The 18148-nt window shown below is 41.0% G+C and overlaps 1 protein-coding gene across 3 annotated transcripts in view; it reads left to right on the forward strand.

Annotated features, from left to right (window-relative positions):
- Window positions 1-18148, forward strand: part of magi3a (membrane associated guanylate kinase, WW and PDZ domain containing 3a) — a 158208-nt gene that overhangs the window by 8951 nt on the left and 131109 nt on the right. The window lies entirely within an intron of this gene.

Below are 18148 nucleotides of genomic sequence, written 5' to 3' on the forward strand. Positions count from 1 at the left end.
TCTGACATAAAAATTTGGATGACTCAAAACTTCCTTCATCTTAACTGTGACAAGACTGAAGTCATGCTTATTGGTACCCCCCATCAACTTCGCAAAGCCAGTCCTGTAACCCTGTCTGTAGATGGCTCTGTACTTGAGCTCCAATCAAAATTGAAAAACCTTGGGGTTATATTCGATTCTGGCTTAACATTCGACCCACATGTACAGCATACTGTCAAAACATCTTTTTTTCACCTTAGAAATATCGCAAGACTACGCCCTATGCTATCATTAACTGTGGCTGAAAAGCTGATCAACATATTTGTATTCTCTCGAATTGACTACTGCAATGCTCTGCTCCCTGGGGTATCTAAATCTACTCTGAACAAGCTGCAGTATGTCCAAAATTCAGCAGCCAGAATCCTGACCAGATCTAGTGCAAGTGTTCACATTACTCCTATCCTGGAGTCCTTGCACTGGCTTCCGGTCAAATTCCGCGTAGACTTTAAAATCCTCATGCTCACCTACAAGGCTTTACATGGCTTGGCACCTCAATACCTGTCTGAACTTTTATCGCCCTACTCCCCACCTCGCAACCTCCGCTCTTCAAATTCTGCCCTCCTTACTGTCCCCCAAGCCCGTCTACATTGTATGGGCGACAGGGCCTTCTCCTGCTATGCCCCCAAGCTCTGGAACTCCTTGCCCAAGGATATTAGAGAGTCACCTTCTCTAAACTCCTTCAAATCCAGACTCAAAACCCTCCTTTTCAGAAAAGCCTTTACTTAACTGGTTCCATTCTTCACCCCTCTGCTCTTCTTAATACCATCTTCCACGGTCTCCTCTATTGTTATTGTTGTATTGCTGTAATTATAATTGTGTCCTGTCTTGTGAAATTTTCTTATTTATTGTTGTAGTCTTCTTATTTATTGTTATTGTCATCCTGTAAAGCGCTTTGAGAAGCCACCTTTAAAGGCGCTATATAAAATAAAGTTTATTATTATTATTATTATTATTATTATTATTATGCTACAAACCTCCTCGGATGTGTCACAATCGATCATGAATGATCAATTAGTCAAAAACATTTAATCAATACCCCAAATCCATATTCTTTTTCTAAAAAGTCTAATCTTCTTTCAGTGCTCAGGATGCCTTCAGGATATTGACGAGAAGAAAGAATGTTGTCAGGATCAGTAGTGTCCATCTGTACTGCAGTGTGAAACCTTTTTGCTTTTGCATGTCTGGGTGCCAGGGAGACAGTTTGCCGTACCTCATTCACAGCTTCGCAGGGGGCAGCTTGTTTGAAATTAGAGCTGTCTGTGTTTTCTCAGTGCTGCATCTGAGTGGGTCACTGTACTGCAGTCTGGCAGGGGTGAGGGAGACTGCCGTTTAAAGCCAGAATTACCGCGCAGCCTTAACAGGCTAGTTAGTATGCTGAAAATACACCGCAACAAGCTGGAATAGGTCAATTAATGTATGAGAGCCCCAAGGCACTGCCTCTCAGTCCTCAGCCTCTTAGTTGCTTTGTTTTTTTTATATGATTGTGTCTGACGCGTGCTGGGTTTTACAATCCAGTTTTAAAAATTTATGAAATGTGAGCTCGTTGCTTTTGCAGTAAGACAGTTGCCTTGTCAACAAGTGAACAGAGAGATTTATGGTTGCACGTAGAGAATGCACTTTAAGTGTATTATCATTCAGAGAGCCTGAGCCTTCAGCTACACACTAAACCACACTAAATAATCTTGTACAGATCGGCCAGCTTTGTTAGTGCTGTAGAAGTGGCTCTGTAGCCACAGTCCACACCGCATTTTATTAAGCAGAAAAGCTTGATTTATACAAAGAAGGTACTCTATTAGTTGTCTTTTTTTACCCACTGGCATCTTGTGTATTTTATGAGAGGCTTGCTGTAATGGAGCTGCTGGGCTCCGAGCTGGCTTTGGAACAGTGCAGTGCTGCATACCAACCAAACTGTGCATGTTGTCTTCTCTACTTTCCTTCGGCTGGAATTAGCCAATATATCTTTAATCTTGTGCGTCACAGTGTTGTATTCCTGTGTTGATCTGAGACTTCTTCATGCCTGTTGACCATCATTAGGACTATCCGTCTTCAAGCTTTTCATTCAAACACATTGCTTTCACGTTGTTTTCAAGCCAGCCTTTCATTCAAACACGTTGCTGTGTTCTTAGTGTCAAAATGGTCAGTTCAAGAACTGAAAAGCCAGATGAGATTGACTCCACCCATCAAAGCTGATGAAAATGTTTATTTCTGCTGCAGGCACTAGGGTGGACTAATCAGAGATCGTTCAGGAGTGTTATGATTATGATCTGGAATATGATACTCTGTACACTAAGATCTGATTCAGAGCAAGTCTTTTAATTTGCGAGCAGATATCTACTGATTTAAATAACTAGAAGGAGACCTCTAAGCTTCTCTCCTGGGTATAGCATTAAATTCGAGCTTAGGCTTTCAATTATCTGACATGCTTTAATCATACAAATTCTGATTTTAAACACGGTATAAGTATCCAGTTTCGCTTCCTTAACACTGGCATAAATATCAACATTCTGTATAAGCATCTGCATCTGACCATTTTAGGTGTATAAGGACAAGCTTCTGGGTAGTACTGTTAGCCTGTTCTGCATTGCTTTTGTTATTCTTGTATCACATTTACGTTCAGTTGTCTTCATGCTTCCCTAATTCTTTATCATTAATATTAATTTTCTCCAAATTAAAAATCAATTCATCACTGTTAGGAAAGGCTAAAAGCAACATGCACATATGGAGCTGATGCGGTCTGTGAAAAATTTAGAAAAATGTTTAAAATATTTAAATGGCACTAATGCCTTAAGCAGCTTAAAGAACAGTATTTAGTTTACCTTATTAGCATACAGATGTACCTGTGGGGGGGGGGGGATAAAATAAAAATTAGTTTAACTTCCCAAAAAGTTTATCAGCCTCTTGGAGTGAATGGGATAGTGAGATGTTTTGTCACTGTCAACAGCAGGTTTCTGATTTTTGTTGTTAATGAAGAGCAAATGGAAGGTTTGGTTGCAAGCTGATGCCGAGTTAAATTTGAATGATACAAGAAGTTCTGTGCTTGGACAGGACTCTCCTTTCTTAAGAGGTGTGGATAGAAAAACAGAAGATTAGATCATGACAACCTGTGGACTATCTTCTGATGGCTACTGATGAAGTAGTATGGACCGATCAATGTATTGCAGTTGTGGATGTATTTTCTCCAAGTCAGGTATGCTTCTCTGAGTGTGGCAGGATTCTGCAGAATTTAAGTTGCCTATTGACATATGTAAATATTTCTCAAACCCCTTTTTCTCGTAATGTTCTCCATATAACTTTCTTTTGTGTATCGGTATCAGCATCAGTAGCTGCTGTAGATCCTTTTTGTGTCATCACCTTTTGTTTTCTGTTTCATTAGTTCTGATATAATCAGCCACACAGCACTAGGGTGCTAAATATTGCCTAAGGAGAGGGAATAAATATGTTGTAGGTAAAACTCTGACATAAAAAGAATTGCTAATGGATATGTCAGGATCTGCCACCTGAAAAGAATCTGTGGTCACCATAGAGGAAGGAGGCATTCTGCTAGTTTGGGTTGAGATCAGAGGTCAGGGTGGCTTAGCAGAATGAAATGCAGTTGCAGGGGTCAAAAGACACTTAATTGTAAACCGTAATCTGTGAAGCTTGAAAATGGAACTGAGCTGAAAAAAGCCACAATTTGAATTCCAACAATGAGAAATAAAAAAAAATCAATCCATTTTTTAAAACTTATTTCTTATAGTCTGAAATCGTATAGTGCAAGATCCATTAAAGAATCGCCCGGCGGGGAAAATAAAATTGGGAGCTCTTTATTTCTTGTATTGTCTTTGCAAGATGAGATACCAGCTGTTCCTGTGCCCCTGGTCTCATATTTTACTGCTAAATATGCATTTCATTTGTAGTGGAACGAAAGCTTTTTCTCAGATTCCAGTTGTCTCGATTTGTGCCCTTCCTCTGGGTCAACTGCAGTCTGTCGTCTGGCTGGGGCCACACCTGAGAAACGGCAGTAACCAGCTTGTTGCAAACCCTCTCACATTCACCGATTCTGTTTTTGTGGACGAGAATGGGGAAGTGGAGACAGCTGGTGCTTGGAATATTAAAACCAAGCTTTTCCTGTGACTGACAGCTTGCTTCATAAACGCCGGTGCTGCTGTTGAGATCTGGCTGAAAAAAAAAAAAGAACCCTCAAAGCCGGAGATTACAATCGCTGTTTTTCCACGGTCACGTATCATGGTAGCCCGTGCTCCCGGGCTCCGTGTGATGAGCTGTGGCTCTAATAGTATGGCACAATTGTTTTTCCATTCTCAAGTGGTGAATTAAATGCTTTATAAATCATTCACTATAAATGTCTGCTCTTTACTAGAGTAATTGTACTAGAGGAGAAGATGAAAAGCCCTGTATCTGTGATGTGTAATCTTGTCATTCTTGAAGGGATAGTAACAAAATCCCCCCACAAATTCGGTAAGAAAAGCTATATGGTGTAAGGTGTGCAGGTTACGTTCAATATAAGAAAAGGCAAAAGGTTTAGGATATAAAAGGAGGTTGTTCAAGCGCATGTAGCTCATAGATCTTAAGATCTTTTCCCACAGAAGGATCCTGGATATGTGTTTTAATGTCTAGTTTCAGCCACATTTTATACCTTATCGATATGCTTCTGCAGCGAGTATTAAGGATACTCGTTCAGTGGGGCTGTCACTTCAACTCATGTTGTCTTTTTGGAGAAACATTAGGAAAGCCCCACCTAGATCAATTCAGTTCAGCAGATTTGATGTTTTCTTATGTTAATGAAATTTGTAAGGAAGAAATTATTTGTTAGTTCACTTCAGTGCAGCAGTTTCTTCTGTGGCTGGTAAGAAGCTGTTCCCTGAGCTGGCCAAGTCGGCAGTGCTTCTGGGTGCTCCTGGGTAAATCAGTACCACCGGGCACAGCTGTTACGGGATACCATGATGTGTACCAGTCATGCCATCGAAGGTCAGGAGCTGAGACTCCTGAAGGAGATGTACTTTCCCAAAGAGAATATTACACTAGGTTTTGGAAATGCAATTCCTGACGTGTAGTGATTTGATCACTGTATGGAGCACTTTGATCCATTTTTTAATTTGACAAATTATAGTCTTGCACAGCATGGTGTGGGAAAAAAAAAACATTTTTACACACATTGCTAACACTGTTTCCACTCTGCTCGTCTCTGTATGAGTCTGCTAAGTGTAGAACCTGCTATGGCTTAGACTGCTATTCATCTGAAGACTTAGTTCTGTTCCTGCTCTTCACTCTGTAGCTGGGTGACACTCTGAGCTCTGATCAGTGGATGATGTGCTTGCGTGAGGAAATGTATGGTTTTTCACACGCTACTCAAAAAGCTTTCCCAGTCAAATCATACCTGTGATCACTCAGGTTGCAGTACATCTCCAGTGAGTAGGTGCAATTGTGACAAGCACACCACTGGGTTTTAGAAACGAGTGAAATTTGTTCCAGCACATTTTTACTTAATTTTAAAATAGTTTGAGGAGCAATACGAAACCCTAAACACCATTTTTCATGGAGCTGTTAGCAGCCCAAACATATGTCAACTTCTCCATGAACATCATTGAAGAACAAGGAAGCTTCTGAGCAGAGGGTTGAACTGAAAAACCCACCTATGTCTAGGTATGGGTTTATGCTGTAACAGCTATTGAGCAGGTGCCTTAAGAGTGCTGTTGTGAGGAAAGGAAAGTGCTGGAGCACTCACTCTTCAGGCCTCCACAGTGATGCACAATCCTGGTCTTAATATCAAACACCAGTATCTTTAATTGGGGTTCTGAAAATGAACCACTCCACCACTTTGAAGGGTTAATTATTTTTCTCATCTGAAAGTTGTTCTTGAATTGGCTGCATTGCAAGTATTTTTTAATTATTTCTTAAGAGATAAGATCTGGACAGCTTAAACATCTCATATATAACATGGGCAGACATTCAAATAGCCTTGTTCTTTTAAGTAAGCATTAACCAATGGCTTAAATCCATGGCAGATCTATACAGTGCTACTAGGTCTGATTCAGAGTGAGATGCTGCAATGTAGCAGAATGTGCAAGAAGTGTCTGCTCATGCAAGGATAAGCATTTTGGCTCGGTACACAGTGTTAGGTGTTATTCTGTTATTTAAAGGTGACACTAGTACAGAAGTCAGAGCAGCACATTTTAAAAAGGGTTTGATTGATGCACTGGATAAAAGCAGAGTAGGGTCAAGAATAGTTTGGTAAATTATAGAACGTCTTATCCGTTTTTGTTTAAACCAGCACTTTGAATTAAACGTTTTAGTTCTTTAGTCCAGTGATTGTTCCATTTGGAGGTATGATAGCAGAAGGTAGTTGTCTTCAGTTGGGGGTGTGTGAATGGGGAGGGGGGGTAGTGTACTGACAAATAATAGACTCCGCTGTCTTCAGGTCTATGTCTGTTTTGAGATCTGTGATAGAATCCCCATGGGACACCTGCAGATGAGCAAATCCCCCACTGCTCTCCAAGGTGCTGAATTGAAAGTGTCTCTGATTGCTTTTGCACTGTGCTGCCCCTGCAATATTAAAGGGCGTTTCTTGGAGAAAGGAGGCTAGGCATTTTCTGAAAGAAAGGTCTGCAGTTTGCTGAAGAAGCAGTCTAATAGCAAAAACAAGCACAATCTGTCAATAGTTTGTGACATGACTTCAATACTGATGAAAACCAGACTGCAAATGAAAAAGTTATATAAATCTTGAGCATGAAAAGAAACTTGTACCTGCTCCCAGCTGCAACAAACTCAAAAGGTTATGACTAGGAAAATGGCAGTATCTGTAGCAGGCTCACAGATTTTGTGTGTATACATAAGGTAATTCCTTATACTATGTAACATTTACAATAACATTAACAGCATTGATCGACAGGGAGTCTACTGTGATAGTTGTAGGCCGATACCATGCGAGGCTGCCATTGGAAGGAATACAAGATGTGTTTTTTACAACAGGTTGCAAGAATTGTTAAGATGCTTAAGGTGCTGGTTTCTGAGCTCTTGTTGCCACAATTGATCCCAGCTCACCTGAAAAACATTCAGTGGGCATGTTCTGTGAGTAGGACATCCACAGCATAACTGCTACATCTGTGTATGTTACATGAGGACATGTGTCAGGCTGCCTTCGATCACTATACGCTATCCTACAAGAGGAGCAACTAGGCCCAGACCAGACCACCACACCTCATTAGTTTTCTGTTGTACATAACAATGATTGAGTATCATTCTCCACAAGAACAGTGCGGTCGTGTACATCGGTCAGGTAGGTGGTTGACGCAAAACCTTCATTCCTCGCTAAAGAGGTGCTGTGCCCAAGCCCAATCTTCATTCTGTTGTGTCGATGAACATCAGTGGCCTTGGATACTTGTTTGATCGCCTTGCCTATGATCACTGTTTAGCCACCTTTTCACAGCTGTATTGCTGATCACAGGTTGTCACGACTTGCTGGTTCTGATGCAGTGAAACTGGCAGTGCAAAAAATGATGGAGCATATTGATGTGTCAGTCTTGGGGTGGTGGTCTCCCAGATCTGTGATAGTGTTCAACAGGTTTATGAACTCATCACATGCCAAGTCAGGTTTCTCACCTAATCGGCTTAGGTAATCAGTCGAGACTCCAAAATCTAGTCTATATCCCAAATCTGTATACTTTTTCTTAATGATCTATAGGCTTTTTATGTCTAGATTTATCTAGAAAATACACAGCAAGAAAAGTAGTGCGATTGCTTTTGTGTCATTCCCAGGCATTGAGTATCCTTCCTTTCAAAATCTCTGATGTGTTTTTTTTGTTGCTTTGGGGTAATGGCTACTTTTTCACTGCTTTATTAGAATGATTAAGTATGCCCACAATAATTTGGCATTAGTGCTTTTAATAGCAAAAAAATCTGTTTATTGTTAAATTGAATCTCTTGCAGAATATGATATGTCAGTGACTGATTTTTTAAGACTGTTTCTTCTGAAATCTGAATAATGTCTCGCTGCAGGTGTATCTTATCTTCCATCACAGAAGCTTAATTGGCAGATTTTTGTTATGAATTTATTTTTTTCATCATTGTAAAAAAAACAGATCTTGAAAGAGAGCCAAGCTGGGCTTTTTATTTAGCCATTGTCTTCCAGAAGGTTTAGAAAACAAGCGTTCCGATTGCAATCTCACTTGGTCATGCTGACTTTGAACATAGCCTTCTGTTATGCTTCTCCACAAGATATAATGCCAATTAAACCTCTGCTCTGTTTTTCTTTCCATCCTGCCTTGAAAAATTGATTTAGCGTTTGTCTGAAGAATATTTGATACTTTTCCTCTATAAAAAAAACCCAAACAAAAAACAGATTAAAACAAAGGAAATAAGAAGAGATTAATCTCTTGTGATGCTGCACTTTTTTGTATTTTATGTTATCTTTTTGTAGTCATGAGTGTCACATGATTATGGCCTGTTATTGGAGGGATTACTGTACCTCTGCTTATGGTGTAACACCTAATGAGCACACAGTATTAGGCTGGATGCAGAGGCAGTCCCCCTTGACCTGTATTGTAGTATTACACAGCGCATCAAGAATTTAATTTTCTGAAGAATATCTGCATTAGAAAGTGGTTACATAATTTTTTTAGCAAATCCTCTGCTTCCGAGCTGCAGACCACAGGGTATTTTCTTCGTTCCCAGCAGGATTTTCATCTTGACGCAGCTTGCAGAGCTGTTGGCAACTGCTGTTATCTGGTCTCCTACTAGCAGGGGGCTTGATTGATTGCAGGACAATTTCCATAGACAGGCCTGTCTCAGATGTGCTTTCATACAGCATGAGGAGCTGGAGGGTGTCTGTGGGGCAAACGCACAAGACATTCAAACGGCACCTTGTTTGTTGCCTGTGAACTACAGATCTATCCGCAGCAAGTAGAAGTGCTACCATCAGAACTGTCACATACTGTATACAGAAGAAGTTACAAATGGGAATAGAGCCACATTGATGCAGGAATGCCACTGAAATACCTGTTTGATATTTCTCTGTGAACCGGCTTCCATCAGTTTGGCCCGGTGGTTTTAAAGGCAGCAGAGATGCCACGGGACGTGCGTTTGAGGAAGGAGACCAGCCTTGACCTCCAGACAGCCACAGGCAGCCAAAGCTGGAAGATGATCTCAAACTGGGCTGCATCCTCAGGAACAGTTCTTGCTCCTTTTTCTCTCCCGTTACCCCATACCACCGATATCTCTCAATATAAATATCTCATTTTTTTATTTAAATTAGTCAAGTTTGTCCAAGGTTATTTCACAAAAAAAAACTTTTAACTTGCATTTATGATGTTGATGATGTGAATTTATTCCAGTTTGATTTCAGTAGACCAGCATTGTAATATTGCACTGTTGAAGTGTTTGTGTAAGTATATAGTTTTAAGTTGCCTGGTGAGTACTGGAATAGGAGACCTCTAAGGAAGTCCAGATTCACTCTCTTGGTGGTTTAGTAGGTGTTCAATCATCTGGACAAACTGTCACTCCATTAATTGTGCCTTGTGGTGCAGGAGCTGGTGTCCTTTGGATGAGACATTAATCTGATGTTCTGGTTATGTGGTCATTAAAGATTCCAAGAACTCTTTGTAAGATCGAGGATGTTAACCCGCGATCTCGATTACATTCCAGTCAGGGCTTGTACAATCTGTTCTCCCTAAAACTCAATTTATGAAGCAAGTTACTTGCCTCTCCACCTGATCAGCTGTGTACCGAGGCTGCTGGGATAGAACGACTGTCATGCGTCTTCCAGGTAGGACTCCACTTCACTGGTGGAGGATATAGGTCCTCTCGTTTCTGTGAAGTGCTCGATAAAAAATGCAAGCAATTATCACATTTTGTTTAGAATTAGCGATACATTTCATTCATAAGTGCCTTTCAAATAAAAACCTAAAAGCACTGTTAAATAAGACTCACATAATCGAAGTAAAAAGGTTCTTGAAGGATTGTTTATTCAGTCTGAAACTTCATCTGATAAAGTGCAAGTGCCTATTTAGTTTCTGTGAAAAGACCAGCCTTATGTTGGGGAAAAAAAAGGCTTACTTCATCCCAGGAGCAAACCTTTATCTTTAACACACATCTTGGGAGCACAGCAAGGTGCAGTCTGCGATTATCAGCCGAATGCCAGGAGAATTCTTGTTCCAAGCAGGCCTCTTACCCAGACGAGAGAAGTGCTGGTTGAGTTTCTTCTTGCAGAACTTTTCCCCTCTGGCCAATGTGATAGTCGGCATGAAGAGATTTTTCTTCCCTGTCTCCCTGTCAATATTTTGACGTCGCTGGTGGTGGTGTTTGACAGATTGCTAGCCGGAGAGAAGCTGTTGGGCTGGATGGCAGGCTTTTTCGCTGTCGAGTCTCCTGTTGCCTTGTGACAGCAGTGCGGAGGCAGTCCCACTGGCTGGGCTGGATTTTCCTGTTTTTCCAAGATTGCTCACATCTAACCGCTCAGGACACCTCCCAGGACTGGGCGTCAAGTGGTGTGCCGTCTCATCCTGTCAGGGCCTCTCTGTGAAGAGGAATGATAGAGTGGGATGAATGTTTTATTTTTTGTATTATTTTTTACATATAATAAGATCATGTTCAGTGGTTGGAGGTAGAGATGAAAATCTGGTTTGCTTGCTGTGCCAGGAGAATTTGAAGTAGTGTCTTTTTTTAAGGCAAGTGAAAATGACAAATTAGCTGTCCCTATATGGGAGGTGGGGGGGGGGTTACACCTTCTTCAGATGAATAGTCATGTCAGGAGTAACAAGCTCTTTCTTTCAGCATCGGGTGTGTGTGTACTGCAGTTGCAAGTGAGGTTTCCGAATGTCGTTTTCAGAGATGTAGAGGGTCACAGACTTCGCAGCTTTTTTTCCCTCCTTCCTCAGCTCAAATGTAGGGTGAGAATGTTGCCACAGGGGCATGCGGGCAAAAAAATGGGGATCCTATGAGGAGTTTCTCACGCTTGTGTGTGTAGCAGGGCTAGAAAAGTCATCGTAAGTGAGCAAACCCGAGAGGATTGCAAGGCTGCTCGTATCTGCCTTTGTCTGTTGCCCTAATACATCAGTGCCCTCTTCCTGTCCACTAGCTGGGAGCAGCTCTTCTTTGGCCTGAGCTGTTGTCTTGCTAAGCCAGCTGTTTACCAGGGTTGTTATACTTATTGCCCAGCAAGAATTTTGCGGCCGTTTTATAACCGCTACATTCAATCCAGGGTCACAAGGCCTGTCTCGGCAAGCAGCTGTTGCAAGATGGCGGTATACCCTGGACGGGATGCACACAGTCCATTGCAGTGTGGGCACACAGAAACATATACACTCACAATCGGGGCCAGTTTCCCCAGAAAAGCCATTTAATCTACCAGTATGTTTTTAGAGGTTATGGGAGGAAATGTGAGCATCCACGGGAAACCCACGTGCACACATGAAGAACATACAAACTCCACACAGACAGCACCCCAGGTCAGGAATTAAAGTCGGGGCCCCAGCCCTGCGAGGGAGCAAAGCTGACCAGTGTGCCACAGTGTCACCCGTTGCGGGAATTTTAACCACATTATTGTGTTACTTGTTTTAGTGAAGCCAGTTTTCCCCTCCCACCTTCCCAGTATTCACTACCAAGTTAATGCGTCCTGTTCCGTGTAATCATTTGGCCTGCTGCAGTCTTTTGGCTTTCTAGAAGAAGGTTGATGTGGCTTAGCACTGTATAATCGCACCTACTGAGTGATTTTTTTTTTCATTCATGATACTGGCATTTCAGACTTCATTTGATAAACCTGTGGTCACCCGTTTTACATTTTCTTTTCAGATGTGATGCAACTGTTCATTACAGCATAAGAATAGCTGTTGCCTTTTGAGAATGTGGAGTTTTAATGAGAAACGTGTGAGTTGAGGTACCTGAATGAGGCTTAACACCAATGTGATTAACAACATTCTTCAGCTTTTATGTGCAGTTCTTAGTGTCTCAATTCAAAAGTTTGCCATTATAATAATGTGATTTTGCACCACTGAGCAGGCTCTTTTGTCTTGCGGGGCAGTGGTTTCTCTTGTTTGTGTCCTACAGTTTGGTTGTGGGAATCGTAGATACAAGGACATAGTTCTTGTCCTTGTGTCCATGTGGGCATATTGATTGAGTGTGAACGTGGAGGCCTAGTTAACCCCAGTGGCTTGGGTGGAAAAGGTCTGAAGTCTAGACACTTAATCTCCGGCAGAATTAGTGAGGCAAGCTGTGTGTCTCTGGAATAGAAAATCCTGTTTTTTCAGGGGAGCATGAAGAAATAAAAAAAAAACTCATCAGTGCTGTGGCTTATTAGAAGACTAGCTACGAGATCTGATTAAGATTTATTAAAACAAAGGCTTAACCTGCATTTCTTCTAAAAATAATACAGGCTGGTCAATTAGATTCTCCCCTGCTCTTGAGAAGCAGTGTGGGTCATAGCGTGTGGATCCTTATTTCATTTTTTAAAATGCTGTTGGGAGACAAAAGGCTCTGAGGTCATTACTATTGCTTAATTCCTATCTGTTTAAATACAGAGTGCTATAAGAGAAGAGGGTCACTAGAAATCACTTGTTGAACTGGACTGGACATTTTTATTTGGAGCAAAGAAGAGCCTAAACACTGAAGGGACCTGACAGACACATGTCTTTTAAAATGCAGACTATAGAGACTCTTTGACAATTTGTTTTTAGTGACTCTGTCAGCTATTTCTTGTTTCAGAAGATTAGAGTCTTCTCTTGTTTTTTTTTTCTGTTGGTAAACCCAGATATTTCTCAGCAAATCTTGTGGTAATTAGAATCTCCCTCACAGGACAGGCCTGCCGGGAAACTGCAGTCCACAGAATCATAAAAACATTTATTACTCCAGACCACAAGCGTGGAGGCAGCGTGCTTCCACCCCACTGCATCACTATCTGAAGAATAATCCTGCTGACGCTGGCTGAATCTTAAAGGTTTCAGTTTTCAGCACCAAAAAAAGTCTTTTGAATCTTCCAGCTCAACAGTCAGCACCATTGTCTCATAAACAAAATGTGGCATTCATCATGTTTCTTTCTTTCATTGTTTCAAAATACCCCCAAGAAACAATTTCAATCAGTTTATAGGCTGTGTCTTTAGACCTGGTAATACAAGTCTCTCTCCATGCTGCCAAGATTGTAAATGGGTGGGCTTCTTCACAATTTATATTGCAAGGGGAATTATTTTGCCTATCCAAGACTTCCCCTGCTCATTACTCTAATGGTGCTCTGCAATTTTGGCAAGTGAATGAGGAAGATGAATAAAGTTGATGTTCCTACCGACAGCCTCTCGGCTCTCAGCCGGCAAGTCAGTAAAGATATACAGGGGCGGGGCTTTGATTCTTAAAAATCACCTGTGTGTCGCCATGATGGTTGTGTATGCCACCGTCTTCCCCACCCTTCTGGGGTATGCGAGGCATTCCTTGTTTTGCCTCTCTGGGATCCTAACCAGTTCAGCCTGAAGTCAAGTGTCTGGCTATGAGGGGGGCAAAGTCTTACAAGCTGGTTTCATGACAGCATTTTAAGCAGGAAATGGGATGGGGCTGTTTTGCTTATAGGGCTGGGTGTTTCTTCATGTGTTCTCAATTAAAAAGTGCACTTAAGCTGTCGTGATACTACAAGGGCATGTATAATGTCTCAACCCGTTGCCTCCTTTGCATTTCTCCAGTTTGAAATCGGAGAACTTTCTCATATCTGTACATATGGCAGAGGTTTGCTTGTCTGTCATATGGAGGAGTTTCACGCTAGAGTACAGAGGAGCCTTTGAAGCAGACAGATGGGCTTAACCAGCAGTAAGGGGATTGATGCTAAAGCCAGATTTGGAGGGGGGCTTGTGTTTCAAGGAACCCCTGAGAAAGACTCCAGTGTTGCAGACACAGGTCTGCCTTCTGTGGTATTTAGGGCTCACTTCAGGACATGGGGACCTCCTGTGAATTCTAGTGTAGAGCGGTAGAATTCAAACTTGGCACACCATTGTAGTGCTGGAGCAGTAAACTCGAAATCAAATAAAGTTGGATTGGAAATCTCGGCAGACAAAGGCAAGCTGCAGATTATTTGCTGTTAATTGAACTGTGTGCAGGGCAGGACAAGGATCTTTCTCCTCAAGAACACAGAAAATACCAGCAAGTGATGTGTCCCCTGATTCATAGCCTGTGGTCATAAGATGTCCCGAGTCCAACCAAAGGCTGCAGTGACACCAGTAAATGCATCACAGATAAATTATTAATAAAATTTATTCAGCTGTTGAGATATGGTTTGGTTTGTTCTATTACTGTAAAAGAAAGCAGGGGACCTGTATCAATAACAACAAGGTTTCCAGTAATCGGAAGGGATTTGTTCAGTTCACATTAGTCATTCTGCACTTATACAAATGTACAAGAGAGAATACAGTTTCTTGTATTGCCATCTTCAGTCTCTCTTCTCAAGCCTAATACAGCATATAGTTTTCCATCTTTATTACCTTCCTTACCTCTCTTTGTATATGGAATTCTGCTTCTCCTGTAAAATATTGCAGCTGCACTTGCTGAATTACTGCAAACAGTGCACAGTTTGCTTTAACATATGTCTCTTAGGGAAATTCATTTAATGTCGCCTTACTGAGTCTCTTTGGCCATCTTTTCTGGTGTACAGGGGTCAATGCACTGTGCTGTTGTAGCTCAATGTTGCTTTCAGGTAGAGGAAATAATAGAGAGTGTCACCAGGTGGGTGTGATTAATATTAACCAGTCTTCAGACAAGCCAGTGTACAAAGGGGCAGATCTTTTTTTTTTTTCGACCATCTGTTAATGGTAAGGTTTGGAGGTCCATTTTTTATATTACACTTGCAAAGTGAATAATCTCTTTGCATTTTTCTTCTGTTTTTGTTAAATTTGCATTAAAAGGTCGTGCCACATAAGATGTTTTTTCAGTGCAGTAAAGCAGTAGATACAGGTTATACTGTACTTCTTGAATACAGAGATGGAAAAACTGCAGATTCTAATCCTAAAGCCTCCCTCTCATTCTCTAATTTTCGTGAGCAATATGCACAATGTCAGAGCTCAGTATTTGCAGGGTTAAGTGCTTGTGCTAGTGTAGAATGCGCCAAAGAAAACTGGATCTGTCTGATTAGATTAAACGAATGGAATTCAGGTACAACTTCATGTTTGAAATCCACCCCACGTCTTTATTTGCCTATGTTTATTTATGAGTGCGCAGCCACCTCTGCTCTTTGTTGAGAGTTCTAGTCACCCTGGCATTGATACAGCAGATTTACAACCTGGTTTATGAATGTGATGTAATAAAATGCACTTTCACAGTAATTTCAAAAATGCAAATGTGTCCAGTGAGTTAGTGACTATAAACTAGCAGCTAAAAGGAGAACTTTCAAATCGGTTTGCTCCGTATCACAGTCTTACTAGTTGAAGTAATCCAGAATATAATAATATTCTAAAATGCAGTTGAAGTGAACTATTTTCTTCTGTTGATACTAATACATTCTTTTGATAGCTTTGTACTGAAATGCTATTAAGACAGGTTGAAGAAAATAGTTTTCTGGAGCAAAAAAAATTAGAAATCTCCATCCTAGCTTTTTAATATAAATATCCCAGATAGCTTGGCTTACTTTATTACAGGCATCATTTTTGTTAATATTGAAAGATATAGAATCAACAGTAGATCACCGGTTTCTTCATCGTTTCTCCTCACAGCACAGGCCAGATCAACGGAAAGGTGGAAACATATAGGCTTTAAAGCATTTTTGTTTCTAATAATGAAGCCTTACCTCTTTGTCTGCTGGAGTGGCTTTAATTTTAAATTCTTTACCATGCCTACTTCGCTCTTCACCAGTCTACCCCTGACACCACCCATCCTTCCTTCTCTGCGCTCATCTGCAGATGATCTGTTTCCCTGTTATTCCTTTACGCCATGGAACCCCCTCGTCTTCCTGCTCTGCACTGCCGTTCTAGAAAACCGACCCAAAACGTGCATCAGGACCACATACAGTATGATCACGACCTGGTCTCTCCTGTTGGGTCAAGCCTTCGGCCCTGCTTGTGACTTACACTGCACTCCTCACCATCTGCTGCACTCTGCCCACCTGAAAGCTCAAAATCCCCTGCCTCACTTTTTAATTCCATTGCACATTTGCATTGTCTTGTGGTCCTTCAGCTTGTTTTAGCAATGACTGGATCGTTTTGTCATGTATAATTGCTTGCACAGTGTTTTGTTAGGTTTTCAACTTTTCATTACACCGCTGTCACATTTGCGCTATTGTTATGTTCTTGTCGTTCGGTAATTGGGTGGAAGGCACTGTACATCGCTTTGGATAAAAGCTAAGTAATAATTCGGTTAAGAAAGACATTCAGCTCTCCTCATCAGTGCACTTTGGGGAAAACTGCTAACCTGTTCCTACCCTGCATAGTCTGCAGGGATGTAGTGAGGTTCGACAGCTCCTAGGTTAGCCAGAGTTGGTTCCGTTAAGAGCTGGAAGCTTGGCTACTGATCTTGAGTTCGTTACCAGAGAGATTCTCTTCTTCCTCTCTCTGATGCTCTGCCTCTACTTAAAATGATTGAGACATCTCTGCGGGACTCCTATCCTAAATCTGGATTTGCTCTCCCTTCCAGGAATGAATTATTGTCCTGTTTTAATTATGCATGAACACTGCGAAGAATAAAGCGCTTTGCATGGGGGAAAGTTTCTTCTGGATGCATGCTCGGCTTGAGGAAGACTTTTTTTTTTTAACCAAATCTAATCACCTGGCAAGAGATCTCTTGCAAACGTCTGTTATGCACTTTCGTCTTAAGGAAAAGGTACCTCTAAACTTGGGACGACTGCCACTACAAATAAAAGCCTTTTGTGTTCCCAGTGAGGAATTTGTATTATCACCTAATGGTTGTGGTTTAGAGCTTCCAGCTTATTTTGATGGGCAGGGAACCAAAGGTTATTTTTGCTCTCAGACAATTGCTCTAAATCTAATGCATGTTTATTGGAAGGACTGAGTGGAATAAGGCAGTGAAGTAGGACTGCAAAATACAAAGAGGTAGTGAGATCCTTTTTGTTTCTAGCAGTGTTAGTTTTCATTTTCTAAAGTGTCTTGTGTCATTTGTGGAGGATTGCCCTACATGATTTAAACAAAATTCCACAAGCCTTCCATCGTAGACTAGCAATAGAACTCCTGTTACTGTACATTAAAGGTTCTCAGTATACAACAGTGTATGTGGTACAGATGTGCATGTCCCAGCAAAACTTGTTTTTTTGTAATTTGTGGCTTTTATTTGTTGCAGAGAGAAGCTCAAAATAATGTTCCAAATCTATGTAAAAGTGTCATGTAAATATTTTGGTCCCATCTCGACTATCTTCAGTGGAGATTACAAGAAGGAACTCATTATAGATCCACTGCAGTTATGAATTGTATTGTCTATGGTCTGGACTGTGATTCTGCCTTCTGCTCCATGCCTGTTGGGCTGAGCTCTGACTCACTAACTATTTAAGAACATTAAAACATATACAAACATGAGGAGACTGTTGAACCCATCCAACTCATTTGGTCATTAGCAGATAATAGATCGACAACTGATCAAGTTGGGTCATGAAAGAAGCCACAGTATTTCCGTCATTACCATGGGTAGCTTGTTCCATACTTCCACAATCCTCCTGGTGAAATAACGCCTGCAGTTTACTGTTACAAATGTACTTCCACATCATTTCCACGTGAACTCTTCTGCGTGTGTTATTGTTCATCCTTTTGGGGATTTTGAATACTGGCATCTTCTCTTTACAAGACTAAAAAGGCTCAGTTCCTTCAGCATGTGATTGGTGGCTATTCCCTGTAAGTATCTAGTTGCTCTTCTCTGGACTGATTTCACAGTTGCAGTATGTTTTTTTTTATAAACCAAAACTGTACACAATATTCTAAAAAAACTACTAGTAATAGAACTTACTAGTGTTTTACAATTTTAACATCTCTTGGTTTAAATTCTGCACTTGTATCTATGTAGCCTAGCAATTTTTGCCTTCTTTAATTGCTTCCCCACATTTTCTAGAAGATGCAAATGTGCTGTCAACAAACACTTAAGTCTTTTTCATATGTAGTCTTTTTGGAGTGTTTCCCATTTTGTATTTCTAGTTTTTCTACCTGCATGTACAATC

The sequence above is a fragment of the Lepisosteus platostomus genome, chromosome 7 (assembly GCF_059453375.1).
Source record: "Lepisosteus platostomus isolate fLepPlt1 chromosome 7, fLepPlt1.hap1, whole genome shotgun sequence".
Lineage (NCBI taxonomy): Eukaryota > Metazoa > Chordata > Actinopteri > Semionotiformes > Lepisosteidae > Lepisosteus > Lepisosteus platostomus.